Source organism: Ambystoma mexicanum, chromosome 9 (assembly GCF_040938575.1).
Source record: "Ambystoma mexicanum isolate Mex_15411 chromosome 9, UKY_AmexF1_1, whole genome shotgun sequence".
Classification (NCBI taxonomy): Eukaryota; Metazoa; Chordata; class Amphibia; order Caudata; family Ambystomatidae; genus Ambystoma; species Ambystoma mexicanum.
The window spans coordinates 561,421,598-561,440,278 of record NC_090931.1 but is presented as its reverse complement, the minus strand read 5'-3'; the positions used below and the strand labels follow the sequence as shown (position 1 = coordinate 561,440,278).

Here is an 18,681-nt window from a genome sequence, read left to right as displayed (position 1 = left end):
GTGGGAGGCAACGTGAACAATGGCGGTGTGACTTTTATGAGAACGTAATGCATGTGATGGAAGGGTATTGCGCGCATTGGCCAGACAAGCATTTGAGTCGGACCTGAAAAGTACCCAGCTGAATAGGCAGATTCAAAGGCAGTACAGTGTTGTTTTCACAGAAGCACGAGGATTGCGCCAGATGAAAAACAGTGGCAAATCAGAATGGCTTAACCTTTGTGAAATGGAAGTAGGCCAGCATGCAACAGCCGGAACTTGTCGCTTGGGTCCCCCAGGGCAGCGCACAAAAGGGCCCACGGCCAATTGTGTTTACCGGGGCGACGCAAGGTGTTTGGTCCATGTGGAGATTTGCACAGCTAACAAATCAGAACCCACATAATCGACAGCACAGACACCAAGCAACCCTAAGAACAGGGGAGCTGTCTCTATTTTTCACCAGAATAATAAGCAGCTAACCACTCAGTTTGTGTTCCCTTCCTCCAACCCTCCTGAAAGGGAGAGAGGAACGGTCATCAATAGCAGACAGCAGCTGCATAAATGCAACACTGTCCACTTGCTTCACGCTCAGAAGAGAACACTTCAACTCTTCCTCGTGGTTAGCGAAGACCAGACACTTTCGAACACATTTCCTCAGTTAAGAACTATAGAAATGATCCCTGAAAGTATAGTCTTAATAGCAAAAAGGGCAGCCCAGGCAGGTGGAAGAAGCTGCCACCCATCTCACTTAGGGTGGGAAAGCGTCTATCGTCCCAAAGGCAACAAAAAGCCCCTCCATTTCTGCATAGGAAAACCTTTCCCGCAACACCATAGAAAACATTTCCTATCCATAGCGTTGGCAAAAGATGACAAAAATGCCTGTACTTTGTAAATTTACATATTGAAGACCAGCAGCCAATAAAATTCGTCAGTGTGGATGACAGAGACAAGGGGCTCCCATGGCCCAGCCAAGGCTGGCCTCAGTAAACAGAGTGGCCATATTACGATGGCAATGAGTGTTATTCAATATCTGGGAAGCTTTGCAGTGGAATTCGAGCAAGCATAAGTGGGAGGCAACGTGAACAATGGCGGTGTGACTTTTATGAGAACGTAATGCATGTGATGGAAGGGTATTGTGCGCATTGGCCAGACAAGCATTTGAGTCGGACCTGAAAAGTACCCAGCTGAATAGGCAGATTCAAAGGCAGTACAGTGTTGTTTTCACAGAAGCACGAGGATTGCGCCAGATGAAAAACAGTGGCAAATCAGAATGGCTTAACCTTTGTGAAATGGAAGTAGGCCAGCATGCAACAGCCGGAACTTGTCGCTTGGGTCCCCCAGGGCAGCGCACAAAAGGGCCCACGGCAATTGTGTTTACCGGGGCGACGCAAGGTGTTTGGTCCATGTGGAGATTTGCACAGCTAACAAATCAGAACCCACATAATCGACAGCACAGACACCAAGCAACCCTAAGAACAGGGGAGCTGTCTCTATTTTTCACCAGAATAATAAGCAGCTAACCACTCAGTTTGTGTTCCCTTCCTCCAACCCTCCTGAAAGGGAGAGAGGAACGGTCATCAATAGCAGACAGCAGCTGCATAAATGCAACACTGTCCACTTGCTTCACGCTCAGAAGAGAACACTTCAACTCTTCCTCGTGGTTAGCGAAGACCAGACACTTTCGAACACATTTCCTCAGTTAAGAACTATAGAAATGATCCCTGAAAGTATAGTCTTAATAGCAAAAAGGGCAGCCCAGGCAGGTGGAAGAAGCTGCCACCCATCTCACTTAGGGTGGGAAAGCATCTATCGTCCCAAAGGCAACAAAAAGCCCCCCCATTTCTGCATAGGAAAACCTTTCCCGCAACCCCATAGAAAACCTTTCCTTTCCATAGCGTTGGCAAAAGATGACAAAAATGCCTGTACTTTGTAAATTTACATATTGAAGACCAGCAGCCAATAAAATTCGTCAGTGTGGATGACAGAGACAAGGGGCTCCCATGGCCCAGCCAAGGCTGGCCTCAGTAAACAGAGTGGCCATATTACAATGGCAATGAGTGTTATTCAATATCTGGGAAGCTTTGCAGTGGAATTCGAGCAAGCATAAGTGGGAGGCAACGTGAACAATGGCGGTGTGACTTTTATGAGAACGTAATGCATGTGATGGAAGGGTATTGCGCGCATTGGCCAGACAAGCATTTGAGTCGGACCTGAAAAGTACCCAGCTGAATAGGCAGATTCAAATCCCCCAAAGGGGCAGTACAGTGTTGTTTTCACAGAAGCACGAGGATTGCGCCAGATGGAAAACAGTGGCAAATCAGAATGGCTTAACCTTTGTGAAATGGAAGTAGGCCAGCATGCAACAGCCGGAACTTGTCGCTTGGGTCCCCCAGGGCAGCGCACAAAAGGGCCCACGGCCAATTGTGTTTACCGGGGCGACGCAAGGTGTTTGGTCCATGTGGAGATTTGCACAGCTAACAAATCAGAACCCACATAATCGACAGCACAGACACCAAGCAACCCTAAAAACAGGGGAGCTGTCTCTATTTTTCACCAGAATAATAAGCAGCTAACCACTCAGTTTGTGTTCCCTTCCTCCAACCCTCCTGAAAGGGAGAGAGGAACGGTCATCAATAGCAGACAGCAGCTGCATAAATGCAACACTGTCCACTTGCTTCACGCTCAGAAGAGAACACTTCAACTCTTCCTCGTGGTTAGCGAAGTCCAGACACTTTCGAACACATTTCCTCAGTTAAGAACTATAGAAATGATCCCTGAAAGTATAGTCTTAATAGCACAAAGGGCAGCCCAGGCAGGTGGAAGAAGCTGCCACCCATCTCACTTAGGGTGGGAAAGCGTCTATCGTCCCAAAGGCAACAAAAAGCCCCTCCATTTCTGCATAGGAAAACCTTTCCCGCAACACCATAGAAAACATTTCCTATCCATAGCGTTGGCAAAAGATGACAAAAATGCCTGTACTTTGTAAATTTACATATTGAAGACCAGCAGCCAATAAAATTCGTCAGTGTGGATGACAGAGACAAGGGGCTCCCATGGCCCAGCCAAGGCTGGCCTCAGTAAACAGAGTGGCCATATTACGATGGCAATGAGTGTTATTCAATATCTGGGAAGCTTTGCAGTGGAATTCGAGCAAGCATAAGTGGGAGGCAACGTGAACAATGGCGGTGTGACTTTTATGAGAACGTAATGCATGTGATGGAAGGGTATTGCGCGCATTGGCCAGACAAGCATTTGAGTCGGACCTGAAAAGTACCCAGCTGAATAGGCAGATTCAAATCCCCCAAAGGGGCAGTACAGTGTTGTTTTCACAGAAGCACGAGGATTGCGCCAGATGGAAAACAGTGGCAAATCAGAATGGCTTAACCTTTGTGAAATGGAAGTAGGCCAGCATGCAACAGCCGGAACTTGTCGCTTGGGTCCCCCAGGGCAGCGCACAAAAGGGCCCACGGCCAATTGTGTTTACCGGGGCGACGCAAGGTGTTTGGTCCATGTGGAGATTTGCACAGCTAACAAATCAGAACCCACATAATCGACAGCACAGACACCAAGCAACCCTAAGAACAGGGGAGCTGTCTCTATTTTTCACCAGAATAATAAGCAGCTAACCACTCAGTTTGTGTTCCCTTCCTCCAACCCTCCTGAAAGGGAGAGAGGAACGGTCATCAATAGCAGACAGCAGCTGCATAAATGCAACACTGTCCACTTGCTTCACGCTCAGAAGAGAACACTTCAACTCTTCCTCGTGGTTAGCGAAGACCAGACACTTTCGAACACATTTCCTCAGTTAAGAACTATAGAAATGATCCCTGAAAGTATAGTCTTAATAGCACAAAGGGCAGCCCAGGCAGGTGGAAGAAGCTGCCACCCATCTCACTTAGGGTGGGAAAGCGTCTATCGTCCCAAAGGCAACAAAAAGCCCCTCCATTTCTGCATAGGAAAACCTTTCCCGCAACACCATAGAAAACATTTCCTATCCATAGCGTTGGCAAAAGATGACAAAAATGCCTGTACTTTGTAAATTTACATATTGAAGACCAGCAGCCAATAAAATTCGTCAGTGTGGATGACAGAGACAAGGGGCTCCCATGGCCCAGCCAAGGCTGGCCTCAGTAAACAGAGTGGCCATATTACGATGGCAATGAGTGTTATTCAATATCTGGGAAGCTTTGCAGTGGAATTCGAGCAAGCATAAGTGGGAGGCAACGTGAACAATGGCGGTGTGACTTTTATGAGAACGTAATGCATGTGATGGAAGGGTATTGCGCGCATTGGCCAGACAAGCATTTGAGTCGGACCTGAAAAGTACCCAGCTGAATAGGCAGATTCAAAGGCAGTACAGTGTTGTTTTCACAGAAGCACGAGGATTGCGCCAGATGAAAAACAGTGGCAAATCAGAATGGCTTAACCTTTGTGAAATGGAAGTAGGCCAGCATGCAACAGCCGGAACTTGTCGCTTGGGTCCCCCAGGGCAGCGAACAAAAGGGCCCACGGCCAATTGTGTTTACCGGGGCGACGCAAGGTGTTTGGTCCATGTGGAGATTTGCACAGCTAACAAATCAGAACCCACATAATCGACAGCACAGACACCAAGCAACCCTAAGAACAGGGGAGCTGTCTCTATTTTTCACCAGAATAATAAGCAGCTAACCACTCAGTTTGTGTTCCCTTCCTCCAACCCTCCTGAAAGGGAGAGAGGAACGGTCATCAATAGCAGACAGCAGCTGCATAAATGCAACACTGTCCACTTGCTTCACGCTCAGAAGAGAACACTTCAACTCTTCCTCGTGGTTAGCGAAGACCAGACACTTTCGAACACATTTCCTCAGTTAAGAACTATAGAAATGATCCCTGAAAGTATAGTCTTAATAGCAAAAAGGGCAGCCCAGGCAGGTGGAAGAAGCTGCCACCCATCTCACTTAGGGTGGGAAAGCGTCTATCGTCCCAAAGGCAACAAAAAGCCCCTCCATTTCTGCATAGGAAAACCTTTCCCGCAACACCATAGAAAACATTTCCTATCCATAGCGTTGGCAAAAGATGACAAAAATGCCTGTACTTTGTAAATTTACATATTGAAGACCAGCAGCCAATAAAATTCGTCAGTGTGGATGACAGAGACAAGGGGCTCCCATGGCCCAGCCAAGGCTGGCCTCAGTAAACAGAGTGGCCATATTACGATGGCAATGAGTGTTATTCAATATCTGGGAAGCTTTGCAGTGGAATTCGAGCAAGCATAAGTGGGAGGCAACGTGAACAATGGCGGTGTGACTTTTATGAGAACGTAATGCATGTGATGGAAGGGTATTGCGCGCATTGGCCAGACAAGCATTTGAGTCGGACCTGAAAAGTACCCAGCTGAATAGGCAGATTCAAATCCCCCAAAGGGGCAGTACAGTGTTGTTTTCACAGAAGCACGAGGATTGCGCCAGATGGAAAACAGTGGCAAATCAGAATGGCTTAACCTTTGTGAAATGGAAGTAGGCCAGCATGCAACAGCCGGAACTTGTCGCTTGGGTCCCCCAGGGAAGCGCACAAAAGGGCCCACGGCCAATTGTGTTTACCGGGGCGACGCAAGGTGTTTGGTCCATGTGGAGATTTGCACAGCTAACAAATCAGAACCCACATAATCGACAGCACAGACACCAAGCAACCCTAAAAACAGGGGAGCTGTCTCTATTTTTCACCAGAATAATAAGCAGCTAACCACTCAGTTTGTGTTCCCTTCCTCCAACCCTCCTGAAAGGGAGAGAGGAACGGTCATCAATAGCAGACAGCAGCTGCATAAATGCAACACTGTCCACTTGCTTCACGCTCAGAAGAGAACACTTCAACTCTTCCTCGTGGTTAGCGAAGACCAGACACTTTCGAACACATTTCCTCAGTTAAGAACTATAGAAATGATCCCTGAAAGTATAGTCTTAATAGCACAAAGGGCAGCCCAGGCAGGTGGAAGAAGCTGCCACCCATCTCACTTAGGGTGGGAAAGCGTCTATCGTCCCAAAGGCAACAAAAAGCCCCTCCATTTCTGCATAGGAAAACCTTTCCCGCAACACCATAGAAAACATTTCCTATCCATAGCGTTGGCAAAAGATGACAAAAATGCCTGTACTTTGTAAATTTACATATTGAAGACCAGCAGCCAATAAAATTCGTCAGTGTGGATGACAGAGACAAGGGGCTCCCATGGCCCAGCCAAGGCTGGACTCAGTAAACAGAGTGGCCATATTACGATGGCAATGAGTGTTATTCAATATCTGGGAAGCTTTGCAGTGGAATTCGAGCAAGCATAAGTGGGAGGCAACGTGAACAATGGCGGTGTGACTTTTATGAGAACGTAATGCATGTGATGGAAGGGTATTGCGCGCATTGGCCAGACAAGCATTTGAGTCGGACCTGAAAAGTACCCAGCTGAATAGGCAGATTCAAAGGCAGTACAGTGTTGTTTTCACAGAAGCACGAGGATTGCGCCAGATGAAAAACAGTGGCAAATCAGAATGGCTTAACCTTTGTGAAATGGAAGTAGGCCAGCATGCAACAGCCGGAACTTGTCGCTTGGGTCCCCCAGGGCAGCGCACAAAAGGGCCCACGGCCAATTGTGTTTACCGGGGCGACGCAAGGTGTTTGGTCCATGTGGAGATTTGCACAGCTAACAAATCAGAACCCACATAATCGACAGCACAGACACCAAGCAACCCTAAGAACAGGGGAGCTGTCTCTATTTTTCACCAGAATAATAAGCAGCTAACCACTCAGTTTGTGTTCCCTTCCTCCAACCCTCCTGAAAGGGAGAGAGGAACGGTCATCAATAGCAGACAGCAGCTGCATAAATGCAACACTGTCCACTTGCTTCACGCTCAGAAGAGAACACTTCAACTCTTCCTCGTGGTTAGCGAAGACCAGACACTTTCGAACACATTTCCTCAGTTAAGAACTATAGAAATGATCCCTGAAAGTATAGTCTTAATAGCAAAAAGGGCAGCCCAGGCAGGTGGAAGAAGCTGCCACCCATCTCACTTAGGGTGGGAAAGCGTCTATCGTCCCAAAGGCAACAAAAAGCCCCTCCATTTCTGCATAGGAAAACCTTTCCCGCAACACCATAGAAAACATTTCCTATCCATAGCGTTGGCAAAAGATGACAAAAATGCCTGTACTTTGTAAATTTACATATTGAAGACCAGCAGCCAATAAAATTCGTCAGTGTGGATGACAGAGACAAGGGGCTCCCATGGCCCAGCCAAGGCTGGCCTCAGTAAACAGAGTGGCCATATTACGATGGCAATGAGTGTTATTCAATATCTGGGAAGCTTTGCAGTGGAATTCGAGCAAGCATAAGTGGGAGGCAACGTGAACAATGGCGGTGTGACTTTTATGAGAACGTAATGCATGTGATGGAAGGGTATTGTGCGCATTGGCCAGACAAGCATTTGAGTCGGACCTGAAAAGTACCCAGCTGAATAGGCAGATTCAAAGGCAGTACAGTGTTGTTTTCACAGAAGCACGAGGATTGCGCCAGATGAAAAACAGTGGCAAATCAGAATGGCTTAACCTTTGTGAAATGGAAGTAGGCCAGCATGCAACAGCCGGAACTTGTCGCTTGGGTCCCCCAGGGCAGCGCACAAAAGGGCCCACGGCAATTGTGTTTACCGGGGCGACGCAAGGTGTTTGGTCCATGTGGAGATTTGCACAGCTAACAAATCAGAACCCACATAATCGACAGCACAGACACCAAGCAACCCTAAGAACAGGGGAGCTGTCTCTATTTTTCACCAGAATAATAAGCAGCTAACCACTCAGTTTGTGTTCCCTTCCTCCAACCCTCCTGAAAGGGAGAGAGGAACGGTCATCAATAGCAGACAGCAGCTGCATAAATGCAACACTGTCCACTTGCTTCACGCTCAGAAGAGAACACTTCAACTCTTCCTCGTGGTTAGCGAAGACCAGACACTTTCGAACACATTTCCTCAGTTAAGAACTATAGAAATGATCCCTGAAAGTATAGTCTTAATAGCAAAAAGGGCAGCCCAGGCAGGTGGAAGAAGCTGCCACCCATCTCACTTAGGGTGGGAAAGCATCTATCGTCCCAAAGGCAACAAAAAGCCCCCCCATTTCTGCATAGGAAAACCTTTCCCGCAACCCCATAGAAAACCTTTCCTTTCCATAGCGTTGGCAAAAGATGACAAAAATGCCTGTACTTTGTAAATTTACATATTGAAGACCAGCAGCCAATAAAATTCGTCAGTGTGGATGACAGAGACAAGGGGCTCCCATGGCCCAGCCAAGGCTGGCCTCAGTAAACAGAGTGGCCATATTACAATGGCAATGAGTGTTATTCAATATCTGGGAAGCTTTGCAGTGGAATTCGAGCAAGCATAAGTGGGAGGCAACGTGAACAATGGCGGTGTGACTTTTATGAGAACGTAATGCATGTGATGGAAGGGTATTGCGCGCATTGGCCAGACAAGCATTTGAGTCGGACCTGAAAAGTACCCAGCTGAATAGGCAGATTCAAATCCCACAAAGGGGCAGTACAGTGTTGTTTTCACAGAAGCACGAGGATTGCGCCAGATGGAAAACAGTGGCAAATCAGAATGGCTTAACCTTTGTGAAATGGAAGTAGGCCAGCATGCAACAGCCGGAACTTGTCGCTTGGGTCCCCCAGGGCAGCGCACAAAAGGGCCCACGGCCAATTGTGTTTACCGGGGCGACGCAAGGTGTTTGGTCCATGTGGAGATTTGCACAGCTAACAAATCAGAACCCACATAATCGACAGCACAGACACCAAGCAACCCTAAAAACAGGGGAGCTGTCTCTATTTTTCACCAGAATAATAAGCAGCTAACCACTCAGTTTGTGTTCCCTTCCTCCAACCCTCCTGAAAGGGAGAGAGGAACGGTCATCAATAGCAGACAGCAGCTGCATAAATGCAACACTGTCCACTTGCTTCACGCTCAGAAGAGAACACTTCAACTCTTCCTCGTGGTTAGCGAAGTCCAGACACTTTCGAACACATTTCCTCAGTTAAGAACTATAGAAATGATCCCTGAAAGTATAGTCTTAATAGCACAAAGGGCAGCCCAGGCAGGTGGAAGAAGCTGCCACCCATCTCACTTAGGGTGGGAAAGCGTCTATCGTCCCAAAGGCAACAAAAAGCCCCTCCATTTCTGCATAGGAAAACCTTTCTCGCAACACCATAGAAAACATTTCCTATCCATAGCGTTGGCAAAAGATGACAAAAATGCCTGTACTTTGTAAATTTACATATTGAAGACCAGCAGCCAATAAAATTCGTCAGTGTGGATGACAGAGACAAGGGGCTCCCATGGCCCAGCCAAGGCTGGCCTCAGTAAACAGAGTGGCCATATTACGATGGCAATGAGTGTTATTCAATATCTGGGAAGCTTTGCAGTGGAATTCGAGCAAGCATAAGTGGGAGGCAACGTGAACAATGGCGGTGTGACTTTTATGAGAACGTAATGCATGTGATGGAAGGGTATTGCGCGCATTGGCCAGACAAGCATTTGAGTCGGACCTGAAAAGTACCCAGCTGAATAGGCAGATTCAAATCCCCCAAAGGGGCAGTACAGTGTTGTTTTCACAGAAGCACGAGGATTGCGCCAGATGGAAAACAGTGGCAAATCAGAATGGCTTAACCTTTGTGAAATGGAAGTAGGCCAGCATGCAACAGCCGGAACTTGTCGCTTGGGTCCCCCAGGGCAGCGCACAAAAGGGCCCACGGCCAATTGTGTTTACCGGGGCGACGCAAGGTGTTTGGTCCATGTGGAGATTTGCACAGCTAACAAATCAGAACCCACATAATCGACAGCACAGACACCAAGCAACCCTAAGAACAGGGGAGCTGTCTCTATTTTTCACCAGAATAATAAGCAGCTAACCACTCAGTTTGTGTTCCCTTCCTCCAACCCTCCTGAAAGGGAGAGAGGAACGGTCATCAATAGCAGACAGCAGCTGCATAAATGCAACACTGTCCACTTGCTTCACGCTCAGAAGAGAACACTTCAACTCTTCCTCGTGGTTAGCGAAGACCAGACACTTTCGAACACATTTCCTCAGTTAAGAACTATAGAAATGATCCCTGAAAGTATAGTCTTAATAGCACAAAGGGCAGCCCAGGCAGGTGGAAGAAGCTGCCACCCATCTCACTTAGGGTGGGAAAGCGTCTATCGTCCCAAAGGCAACAAAAAGCCCCTCCATTTCTGCATAGGAAAACCTTTCCCGCAACACCATAGAAAACATTTCCTATCCATAGCGTTGGCAAAAGATGACAAAAATGCCTGTACTTTGTAAATTTACATATTGAAGACCAGCAGCCAATAAAATTCGTCAGTGTGGATGACAGAGACAAGGGGCTCCCATGGCCCAGCCAAGGCTGGCCTCAGTAAACAGAGTGGCCATATTACGATGGCAATGAGTGTTATTCAATATCTGGGAAGCTTTGCAGTGGAATTCGAGCAAGCATAAGTGGGAGGCAACGTGAACAATGGCGGTGTGACTTTTATGAGAACGTAATGCATGTGATGGAAGGGTATTGCGCGCATTGGCCAGACAAGCATTTGAGTCGGACCTGAAAAGTACCCAGCTGAATAGGCAGATTCAAAGGCAGTACAGTGTTGTTTTCACAGAAGCACGAGGATTGCGCCAGATGAAAAACAGTGGCAAATCAGAATGGCTTAACCTTTGTGAAATGGAAGTAGGCCAGCATGCAACAGCCGGAACTTGTCGCTTGGGTCCCCCAGGGCAGCGCACAAAAGGGCCCACGGCCAATTGTGTTTACCGGGGCGACGCAAGGTGTTTGGTCCATGTGGAGATTTGCACAGCTAACAAATCAGAACCCACATAATCGACAGCACAGACACCAAGCAACCCTAAGAACAGGGGAGCTGTCTCTATTTTTCACCAGAATAATAAGCAGCTAACCACTCAGTTTGTGTTCCCTTCCTCCAACCCTCCTGAAAGGGAGAGAGGAACGGTCATCAATAGCAGACAGCAGCTGCATAAATGCAACACTGTCCACTTGCTTCACGCTCAGAAGAGAACACTTCAACTCTTCCTCGTGGTTAGCGAAGACCAGACACTTTCGAACACATTTCCTCAGTTAAGAACTATAGAAATGATCCCTGAAAGTATAGTCTTAATAGCAAAAAGGACAGCCCAGGCAGGTGGAAGAAGCTGCCACCCATCTCACTTAGGGTGGGAAAGCATCTATCGTCCCAAAGGCAACAAAAAGCCCCCCCATTTCTGCATAGGAAAACCTTTCCCGCAACCCCATAGAAAACCTTTCCTTTCCATAGCGTTGGCAAAAGATGACAAAAATGCCTGTACTTTGTAAATTTACATATTGAAGACCAGCAGCCAATAAAATTTGTCAGTGTGGATGACAGAGACAAGGGGCTCCCATGGCCCAGCCAAGGCTGGCCTCAGTAAACAGAGTGGCCATATTACGATGGCAATGAGTGTTATTCAATATCTGGGAAGCTTTGCAGTGGAATTCGAGCAAGCATAAGTGGGAGGCAACGTGAACAATGGCGGTGTGACTTTTATGAGAACGTAATGCATGTGATGGAAGGGTATTGCGCGCATTGGCCAGACAAGCATTTGAGTCGGACCTGAAAAGTACCCAGCTGAATAGGCAGATTCAAATCCCCCAAAGGGGCAGTACAGTGTTGTTTTCACAGAAGCACGAGGATTGCGCCAGATGGAAAACAGTGGCAAATCAGAATGGCTTAACCTTTGTGAAATGGAAGTAGGCCAGCATGCAACAGCCGGAACTTGTCGCTTGGGTCCCCCAGGGCAGCGCACAAAAGGGCCCACGGCCAATTGTGTTTACCGGGGCGACGCAAGGTGTTTGGTCCATGTGGAGATTTGCACAGCTAACAAATCAGAACCCACATAATCGACAGCACAGACACCAAGCAACCCTAAGAACAGGGGAGCTGTCTCTATTTTTCACCAGAATAATAAGCAGCTAACCACTCAGTTTGTGTTCCCTTCCTCCAACCCTCCTGAAAGGGAGAGAGGAACGGTCATCAATAGCAGACAGCAGCTGCATAAATGCAACACTGTCCACTTGCTTCACGCTCAGAAGAGAACACTTCAACTCTTCCTCGTGGTTAGCGAAGACCAGACACTTTCGAACACATTTCCTCAGTTAAGAACTATAGAAATGATCCCTGAAAGTATAGTCTTAATAGCAAAAAGGGCAGCCCAGGCAGGTGGAAGAAGCTGCCACCCATCTCACTTAGGGTGGGAAAGCGTCTATCGTCCCAAAGGCAACAAAAAGCCCCTCCATTTCTGCATAGGAAAACCTTTCCCGCAACACCATAGAAAACATTTCCTATCCATAGCGTTGGCAAAAGATGACAAAAATGCCTGTACTTTGTAAATTTACATATTGAAGACCAGCAGCCAATAAAATTCGTCAGTGTGGATGACAGAGACAAGGGGCTCCCATGGCCCAGCCAAGGCTGGCCTCAGTAAACAGAGTGGCCATATTACGATGGCAATGAGTGTTATTCAATATCTGGGAAGCTTTGCAGTGGAATTCGAGCAAGCATAAGTGGGAGGCAACGTGAACAATGGCGGTGTGACTTTTATGAGAACGTAATGCATGTGATGGAAGGGTATTGCGCGCATTGGCCAGACAAGCATTTGAGTCGGACCTGAAAAGTACCCAGCTGAATAGGCAGATTCAAAGGCAGTACAGTGTTGTTTTCACAGAAGCACGAGGATTGCGCCAGATGAAAAACAGTGGCAAATCAGAATGGCTTAACCTTTGTGAAATGGAAGTAGGCCAGCATGCAACAGCCGGAACTTGTCGCTTGGGTCCCCCAGGGCAGCGCACAAAAGGGCCCACGGCCAATTGTGTTTACCGGGGCGACGCAAGGTGTTTGGTCCATGTGGAGATTTGCACAGCTAACAAATCAGAACCCACATAATCGACAGCACAGACACCAAGCAACCCTAAGAACAGGGGAGCTGTCTCTATTTTTCACCAGAATAATAAGCAGCTAACCACTCAGTTTGTGTTCCCTTCCTCCAACCCTCCTGAAAGGGAGAGAGGAACGGTCATCAATAGCAGACAGCAGCTGCATAAATGCAACACTGTCCACTTGCTTCACGCTCAGAAGAGAACACTTCAACTCTTCCTCGTGGTTAGCGAAGACCAGACACTTTCGAACACATTTCCTCAGTTAAGAACTATAGAAATGATCCCTGAAAGTATAGTCTTAATAGCAAAAAGGGCAGCCCAGGCAGGTGGAAGAAGCTGCCACCCATCTCACTTAGGGTGGGAAAGCGTCTATCGTCCCAAAGGCAACAAAAAGCCCCTCCATTTCTGCATAGGAAAACCTTTCCCGCAACACCATAGAAAACATTTCCTATCCATAGCGTTGGCAAAAGATGACAAAAATGCCTGTACTTTGTAAATTTACATATTGAAGACCAGCAGCCAATAAAATTCGTCAGTGTGGATGACAGAGACAAGGGGCTCCCATGGCCCAGCCAAGGCTGGCCTCAGTAAACAGAGTGGCCATATTACGATGGCAATGAGTGTTATTCAATATCTGGGAAGCTTTGCAGTGGAATTCGAGCAAGCATAAGTGGGAGGCAACGTGAACAATGGCGGTGTGACTTTTATGAGAACGTAATGCATGTGATGGAAGGGTATTGCGCGCATTGGCCAGACAAGCATTTGAGTCGGACCTGAAAAGTACCCAGCTGAATAGGCAGATTCAAATCCCCCAAAGGGGCAGTACAGTGTTGTTTTCACAGAAGCACGAGGATTGCGCCAGATGGAAAACAGTGGCAAATCAGAATGGCTTAACCTTTGTGAAATGGAAGTAGGCCAGCATGCAACAGCCGGAACTTGTCGCTTGGGTCCCCCAGGGCAGCGCACAAAAGGGCCCACGGCCAATTGTGTTTACCGGGGCGACGCAAGGTGTTTGGTCCATGTGGAGATTTGCACAGCTAACAAATCAGAACCCACATAATCGACAGCACAGACACCAAGCAACCCTAAAAACAGGGGAGCTGTCTCTATTTTTCACCAGAATAATAAGCAGCTAACCACTCAGTTTGTGTTCCCTTCCTCCAACCCTCCTGAAAGGGAGAGAGGAACGGTCATCAATAGCAGACAGCAGCTGCATAAATGCAACACTGTCCAATTGCTTCACGCTCAGAAGAGAACACTTCAACTCTTCCTCGTGGTTAGCGAAGACCAGACACTTTCGAACACATTTCCTCAGTTAAGAACTATAGAAATGATCCCTGAAAGTATAGTCTTAATAGCACAAAGGGCAGCCCAGGCAGGTGGAAGAAGCTGCCACCCATCTCACTTAGGGTGGGAAAGCGTCTATCGTCCCAAAGGCAACAAAAAGCCCCTCCATTTCTGCATAGGAAAACCTTTCCCGCAACACCATAGAAAACATTTCCTATCCATAGCGTTGGCAAAAGATGACAAAAATGCCTGTACTTTGTAAATTTACATATTGAAGACCAGCAGCCAATAAAATTCGTCAGTGTGGATGACAGAGACAAGGGGCTCCCATGGCCCAGCCAAGGCTGGCCTCAGTAAACAGAGTGGCCATATTACGATGGCAATGAGTGTTATTCAATATCTGGGAAGCTTTGCAGTGGAATTCGAGCAAGCATAAGTGGGAGGCAACGTGAACAATGGCGGTGTGACTTTTATGAGAACGTAATGCATGTGATGGAAGGGTATTGCGCGCATTGGCCAGACAAGCATTTGAGTCGGACCTGAAAAGTACCCAGCTGAATAGGCAGATTCAAAGGCAGTACAGTGTTGTTTTCACAGAAGCACGAGGATTGCGCCAGATGAAAAACAGTGGCAAATCAGAATGGCTTAACCTTTGTGAAATGGAAGTAGGCCAGCATGCAACAGCCGGAACTTGTCGCTTGGGTCCCCCAGGGCAGCGCACAAAAGGGCCCACAGCCAATTGTGTTTACCGGGGCGACGCAAGGTGTTTGGTCCATGTGGAGATTTGCACAGCTAACAAATCAGAACCCACATAATCGACAGCACAGACACCAAGCAACCCTAAGAACAGGGGAGCTGTCTCTATTTTTCACCAGAATAATAAGCAGCTAACCACTCAGTTTGTGTTCCCTTCCTCCAACCCTCCTGAAAGGGAGAGAGGAACGGTCATCAATAGCAGACAGCAGCTGCATAAATGCAACACTGTCCACTTGCTTCACGCTCAGAAGAGAACACTTCAACTCTTCCTCGTGGTTAGCGAAGACCAGACACTTTCGAACACATTTCCTCAGTTAAGAACTATAGAAATGATCCCTGAAAGTATAGTCTTAATAGCAAAAAGGGCAGCCCAGGCAGGTGGAAGAAGCTGCCACCCATCTCACTTAGGGTGGGAAAGCGTCTATCGTCCCAAAGGCAACAAAAAGCCCCTCCATTTCTGCATAGGAAAACCTTTCCCGCAACACCATAGAAAACATTTCCTATCCATAGCGTTGGCAAAAGATGACAAAAATGCCTGTACTTTGTAAATTTACATATTGAAGACCAGCAGCCAATAAAATTCGTCAGTGTGGATGACAGAGACAAGGGGCTCCCATGGCCCAGCCAAGGCTGGCCTCAGTAAACAGAGTGGCCATATTACGATGGCAATGAGTGTTATTCAATATCTGGGAAGCTTTGCAGTGGAATTCGAGCAAGCATAAGTGGGAGGCAACGTGAACAATGGCGGTGTGACTTTTATGAGAACGTAATGCATGTGATGGAAGGGTATTGCGCGCATTGGCCAGACAAGCATTTGAGTCGGACCTGAAAAGTACCCAGCTGAATAGGCAGATTCAAAGGCAGTACAGTGTTGTTTTCACAGAAGCACGAGGATTGCGCCAGATGAAAAACAGTGGCAAATCAGAATGGCTTAACCTTTGTGAAATGGAAGTAGGCCAGCATGCAACAGCCGGAACTTGTCGCTTGGGTCCCCCAGGGCAGCGCACAAAAGGGCCCACGGCAATTGTGTTTACCGGGGCGACGCAAGGTGTTTGGTCCATGTGGAGATTTGCACAGCTAACAAATCAGAACCCACATAATCGACAGCACAGACACCAAGCAACCCTAAGAACAGGGGAGCTGTCTCTATTTTTCACCAGAATAATAAGCAGCTAACCACTCAGTTTGTGTTCCCTTCCTCCAACCCTCCTGAAAGGGAGAGAGGAACGGTCATCAATAGCAGACAGCAGCTGCATAAATGCAACACTGTCCACTTGCTTCACGCTCAGAAGAGAACACTTCAACTCTTCCTCGTGGTTAGCGAAGACCAGACACTTTCGAACACATTTCCTCAGTTAAGAACTATAGAAATGATCCCTGAAAGTATAGTCTTAATAGCAAAAAGGGCAGCCCAGGCAGGTGGAAGAAGCTGCCACCCATCTCACTTAGGGTGGGAAAGCATCTATCGTCCCAAAGGCAACAAAAAGCCCCCCCATTTCTGCATAGGAAAACCTTTCCCGCAACCCCATAGAAAACCTTTCCTTTCCATAGCGTTGGCAAAAGATGACAAAAATGCCTGTACTTTGTAAATTTACATATTGAAGACCAGCAGCCAATAAAATTCGTCAGTGTGGATGACAGAGACAAGGGGCTCCCATGGCCCAGCCAAGGCTGGCCTCAGTAAACAGAGTGGCCATATTACGATGGCAATGAGTGTTATTCAATATCTGGGAAGCTTTGCAGTGGAATTCGAGCAAGCATAAGTGGGAGGCAACGTGAACAATGGCGGTGTGACTTTTATGAGAACGTAATGCATGTGATGGAAGGGTATTGCGCGCATTGGCCAGACAAGCATTTGAGTCGGACCTGAAAAGTACCCAGCTGAATAGGCAGATTCAAAGGCAGTACAGTGTTGTTTTCACAGAAGCACGAGGATTGCGCCAGATGGAAAACAGTGGCAAATCAGAATGGCTTAACCTTTGTGAAATGGAAGTAGGCCAGCATGCAACAGCCGGAACTTGTCGCTTGGGTCCCCCAGGGCAGCGCACAAAAGGGCCCACGGCCAATTGTGTTTACCGGGGCGACGCAAGGTGTTTGGTCCATGTGGAGATTTGCACAGCTAACAAATCAGAACCCACATAATCGACAGCACAGACACCAAGCAACCCTAAAAACAGGAGAGCTGTCTCTATTTTTCACCAGAATAATAAGCAGCTAACCACTCAGTTTGTGTTCCCTTCCTCCAACCCTCCTGAAAGGGAGAGAGGAACGGTCATCAATAGCAGACAGCAGCTGCATAAATGCAACACTGTCCACTTGCTTCACGCTCAGAAGAGAACACTTCAACTCTTCCTCGTGGTTAGCGAAGACCAGACACTTTCGAACACATTTCCTCAGTTAAGAACTATAGAAATGATCCCTGAAAGTATAGTCTTAATAGCACAAAGGGCAGCCCAGGCAGGTGGAAGAAGCTGCCACCCATCTCACTTAGGGTGGGAAAGCGTCTATCGTCCCAAAGGCAACAAAAAGCCCCTCCATTTCTGCATAGGAAAACCTTTCCCGCAACACCATAGAAAACATTTCCTATCCATAGCGTTGGCAAAAGATGACAAAAATGCCTGTACTTTGTAAATTTACATATTGAAGACCAGCAGCCAATAAAATTCGTCAGTGTGGATGACAGAGACAAGGGGCTCCCATGGCCCAGCCAAGGCTGGCCTCAGTAAACAGAGTGGCCATATTACGATGGCAATGAGTGTTATTCAATATCTGGGAAGCTTTGCAGTGGAATTCGAGCAAGCATAAGTGGGAGGCAACGTGAACAATGGCGGTGTGACTTTTATGAGAACGTAATGCATGTGATGGAAGGGTATTGCGCGCATTGGCCAGACAAGCATTTGAGTCGGACCTGAAAAGTACCCAGCTGAATAGGCAGATTCAAAGGCAGTACAGTGTTGTTTTCACAGAAGCACGAGGATTGCGCCAGATGAAAAACAGTGGCAAATCAGAATGGCTTAACCTTTGTGAAATGGAAGTAGGCCAGCATGCAACAGCCGGAACTTGTCGCTTGGGTCCCCCAGGGCAGCGCACAAAAGGGCCCACGGCCAATTGTGTTTACCGGGGCGACGCAAGGTGTTTGGTCCATGTGGAGATTTGCACAGCTAACAAATCAGAACCCACATAATCGACAGCACAGACACCAAGCAACCCTAAGAACAGGGGAGCTGTCTCTATTTTTCACCAGAATAATAAGCAGCTAACCACTCAGTTTGTGTTCCCTTCCTCCAACCCTCCTGAAAGGGAGAGAGGAACGGTCATCAATAGCAGACAGCAGCTGCATAAATGCAACACTGTCCACTTGCTTCACGCTCAGAAGAGAACACTTCAACTCTTCCTCGTGGTTAGCGAAGACCAGACACTTTCGAACACATTTCCTCAGTTAAGAACTATAGAAATGATCCCTGAAAGTATAGTCTTAATAGCAAAAAGGGCAGCCCAGGCAGGTGGAAGAAGCTGCCACCCATCTCACTTAGGGTGGGAAAGCGTCTATCGTCCCAAAGGCAACAAAAAGCCCCTCCATTTCTGCATAGGAAAACCTTTCCCGCAACACCATAGAAAACATTTCCTATCCATAGCGTTGGCAAAAGATGACAAAAATGCCTGTACTTTGTAAATTTACATATTGAAGACCAGCAGCC

The 18,681-nt window shown here is 47.5% G+C and overlaps 18 non-coding genes across 18 annotated transcripts; all 18 read right to left on the bottom strand.

The window, feature by feature from the left end:
• Nucleotides 1-454: 454 nt before the first annotated feature.
• On the bottom strand, nucleotides 455-672 carry LOC138490874 (small nucleolar RNA U3). The gene has a single exon (XR_011275766.1). It is a non-coding gene; the product is annotated as a small nucleolar RNA U3 (small nucleolar RNA).
• An 823-nt stretch (nucleotides 673-1,495) lies between these two features.
• Nucleotides 1,496-1,713, bottom strand: LOC138490873 (small nucleolar RNA U3). The gene has a single exon (XR_011275765.1). It is a non-coding gene; the product is annotated as a small nucleolar RNA U3 (small nucleolar RNA).
• An 835-nt stretch (nucleotides 1,714-2,548) lies between these two features.
• On the bottom strand, nucleotides 2,549-2,766 carry LOC138490762 (small nucleolar RNA U3). The gene has a single exon (XR_011275665.1). It is a non-coding gene; the product is annotated as a small nucleolar RNA U3 (small nucleolar RNA).
• Nucleotides 2,767-3,601: 835 nt separating this feature from the next.
• Nucleotides 3,602-3,819, bottom strand: LOC138490872 (small nucleolar RNA U3). Its single transcript, XR_011275764.1, has one exon. It is a non-coding gene; the product is annotated as a small nucleolar RNA U3 (small nucleolar RNA).
• An 824-nt stretch (nucleotides 3,820-4,643) lies between these two features.
• Nucleotides 4,644-4,861, bottom strand: LOC138490870 (small nucleolar RNA U3). The gene has a single exon (XR_011275762.1). It is a non-coding gene; the product is annotated as a small nucleolar RNA U3 (small nucleolar RNA).
• Nucleotides 4,862-5,696: 835 nt separating this feature from the next.
• LOC138490869 (small nucleolar RNA U3) lies at nucleotides 5,697-5,914 on the bottom strand. Its single transcript, XR_011275761.1, has one exon. It is a non-coding gene; the product is annotated as a small nucleolar RNA U3 (small nucleolar RNA).
• An 824-nt stretch (nucleotides 5,915-6,738) lies between these two features.
• On the bottom strand, nucleotides 6,739-6,956 carry LOC138490868 (small nucleolar RNA U3). The gene has a single exon (XR_011275760.1). It is a non-coding gene; the product is annotated as a small nucleolar RNA U3 (small nucleolar RNA).
• Nucleotides 6,957-7,779: 823 nt separating this feature from the next.
• Nucleotides 7,780-7,997, bottom strand: LOC138490866 (small nucleolar RNA U3). The gene has a single exon (XR_011275759.1). It is a non-coding gene; the product is annotated as a small nucleolar RNA U3 (small nucleolar RNA).
• An 835-nt stretch (nucleotides 7,998-8,832) lies between these two features.
• LOC138490761 (small nucleolar RNA U3) lies at nucleotides 8,833-9,050 on the bottom strand. Its single transcript, XR_011275664.1, has one exon. It is a non-coding gene; the product is annotated as a small nucleolar RNA U3 (small nucleolar RNA).
• An 835-nt stretch (nucleotides 9,051-9,885) lies between these two features.
• LOC138490865 (small nucleolar RNA U3) lies at nucleotides 9,886-10,103 on the bottom strand. Its single transcript, XR_011275758.1, has one exon. It is a non-coding gene; the product is annotated as a small nucleolar RNA U3 (small nucleolar RNA).
• An 824-nt stretch (nucleotides 10,104-10,927) lies between these two features.
• On the bottom strand, nucleotides 10,928-11,145 carry LOC138490864 (small nucleolar RNA U3). Its single transcript, XR_011275757.1, has one exon. It is a non-coding gene; the product is annotated as a small nucleolar RNA U3 (small nucleolar RNA).
• An 835-nt stretch (nucleotides 11,146-11,980) lies between these two features.
• Nucleotides 11,981-12,198, bottom strand: LOC138490863 (small nucleolar RNA U3). The gene has a single exon (XR_011275756.1). It is a non-coding gene; the product is annotated as a small nucleolar RNA U3 (small nucleolar RNA).
• An 824-nt stretch (nucleotides 12,199-13,022) lies between these two features.
• LOC138490862 (small nucleolar RNA U3) lies at nucleotides 13,023-13,240 on the bottom strand. Its single transcript, XR_011275755.1, has one exon. It is a non-coding gene; the product is annotated as a small nucleolar RNA U3 (small nucleolar RNA).
• An 835-nt stretch (nucleotides 13,241-14,075) lies between these two features.
• LOC138490377 (small nucleolar RNA U3) lies at nucleotides 14,076-14,293 on the bottom strand. The gene has a single exon (XR_011275411.1). It is a non-coding gene; the product is annotated as a small nucleolar RNA U3 (small nucleolar RNA).
• Nucleotides 14,294-15,117: 824 nt separating this feature from the next.
• LOC138490861 (small nucleolar RNA U3) lies at nucleotides 15,118-15,335 on the bottom strand. The gene has a single exon (XR_011275754.1). It is a non-coding gene; the product is annotated as a small nucleolar RNA U3 (small nucleolar RNA).
• Nucleotides 15,336-16,158: 823 nt separating this feature from the next.
• LOC138490860 (small nucleolar RNA U3) lies at nucleotides 16,159-16,376 on the bottom strand. The gene has a single exon (XR_011275753.1). It is a non-coding gene; the product is annotated as a small nucleolar RNA U3 (small nucleolar RNA).
• An 824-nt stretch (nucleotides 16,377-17,200) lies between these two features.
• LOC138490858 (small nucleolar RNA U3) lies at nucleotides 17,201-17,418 on the bottom strand. The gene has a single exon (XR_011275751.1). It is a non-coding gene; the product is annotated as a small nucleolar RNA U3 (small nucleolar RNA).
• An 824-nt stretch (nucleotides 17,419-18,242) lies between these two features.
• LOC138490857 (small nucleolar RNA U3) lies at nucleotides 18,243-18,460 on the bottom strand. The gene has a single exon (XR_011275750.1). It is a non-coding gene; the product is annotated as a small nucleolar RNA U3 (small nucleolar RNA).
• Between the last annotated feature and the right edge of the window lie 221 nt (nucleotides 18,461-18,681).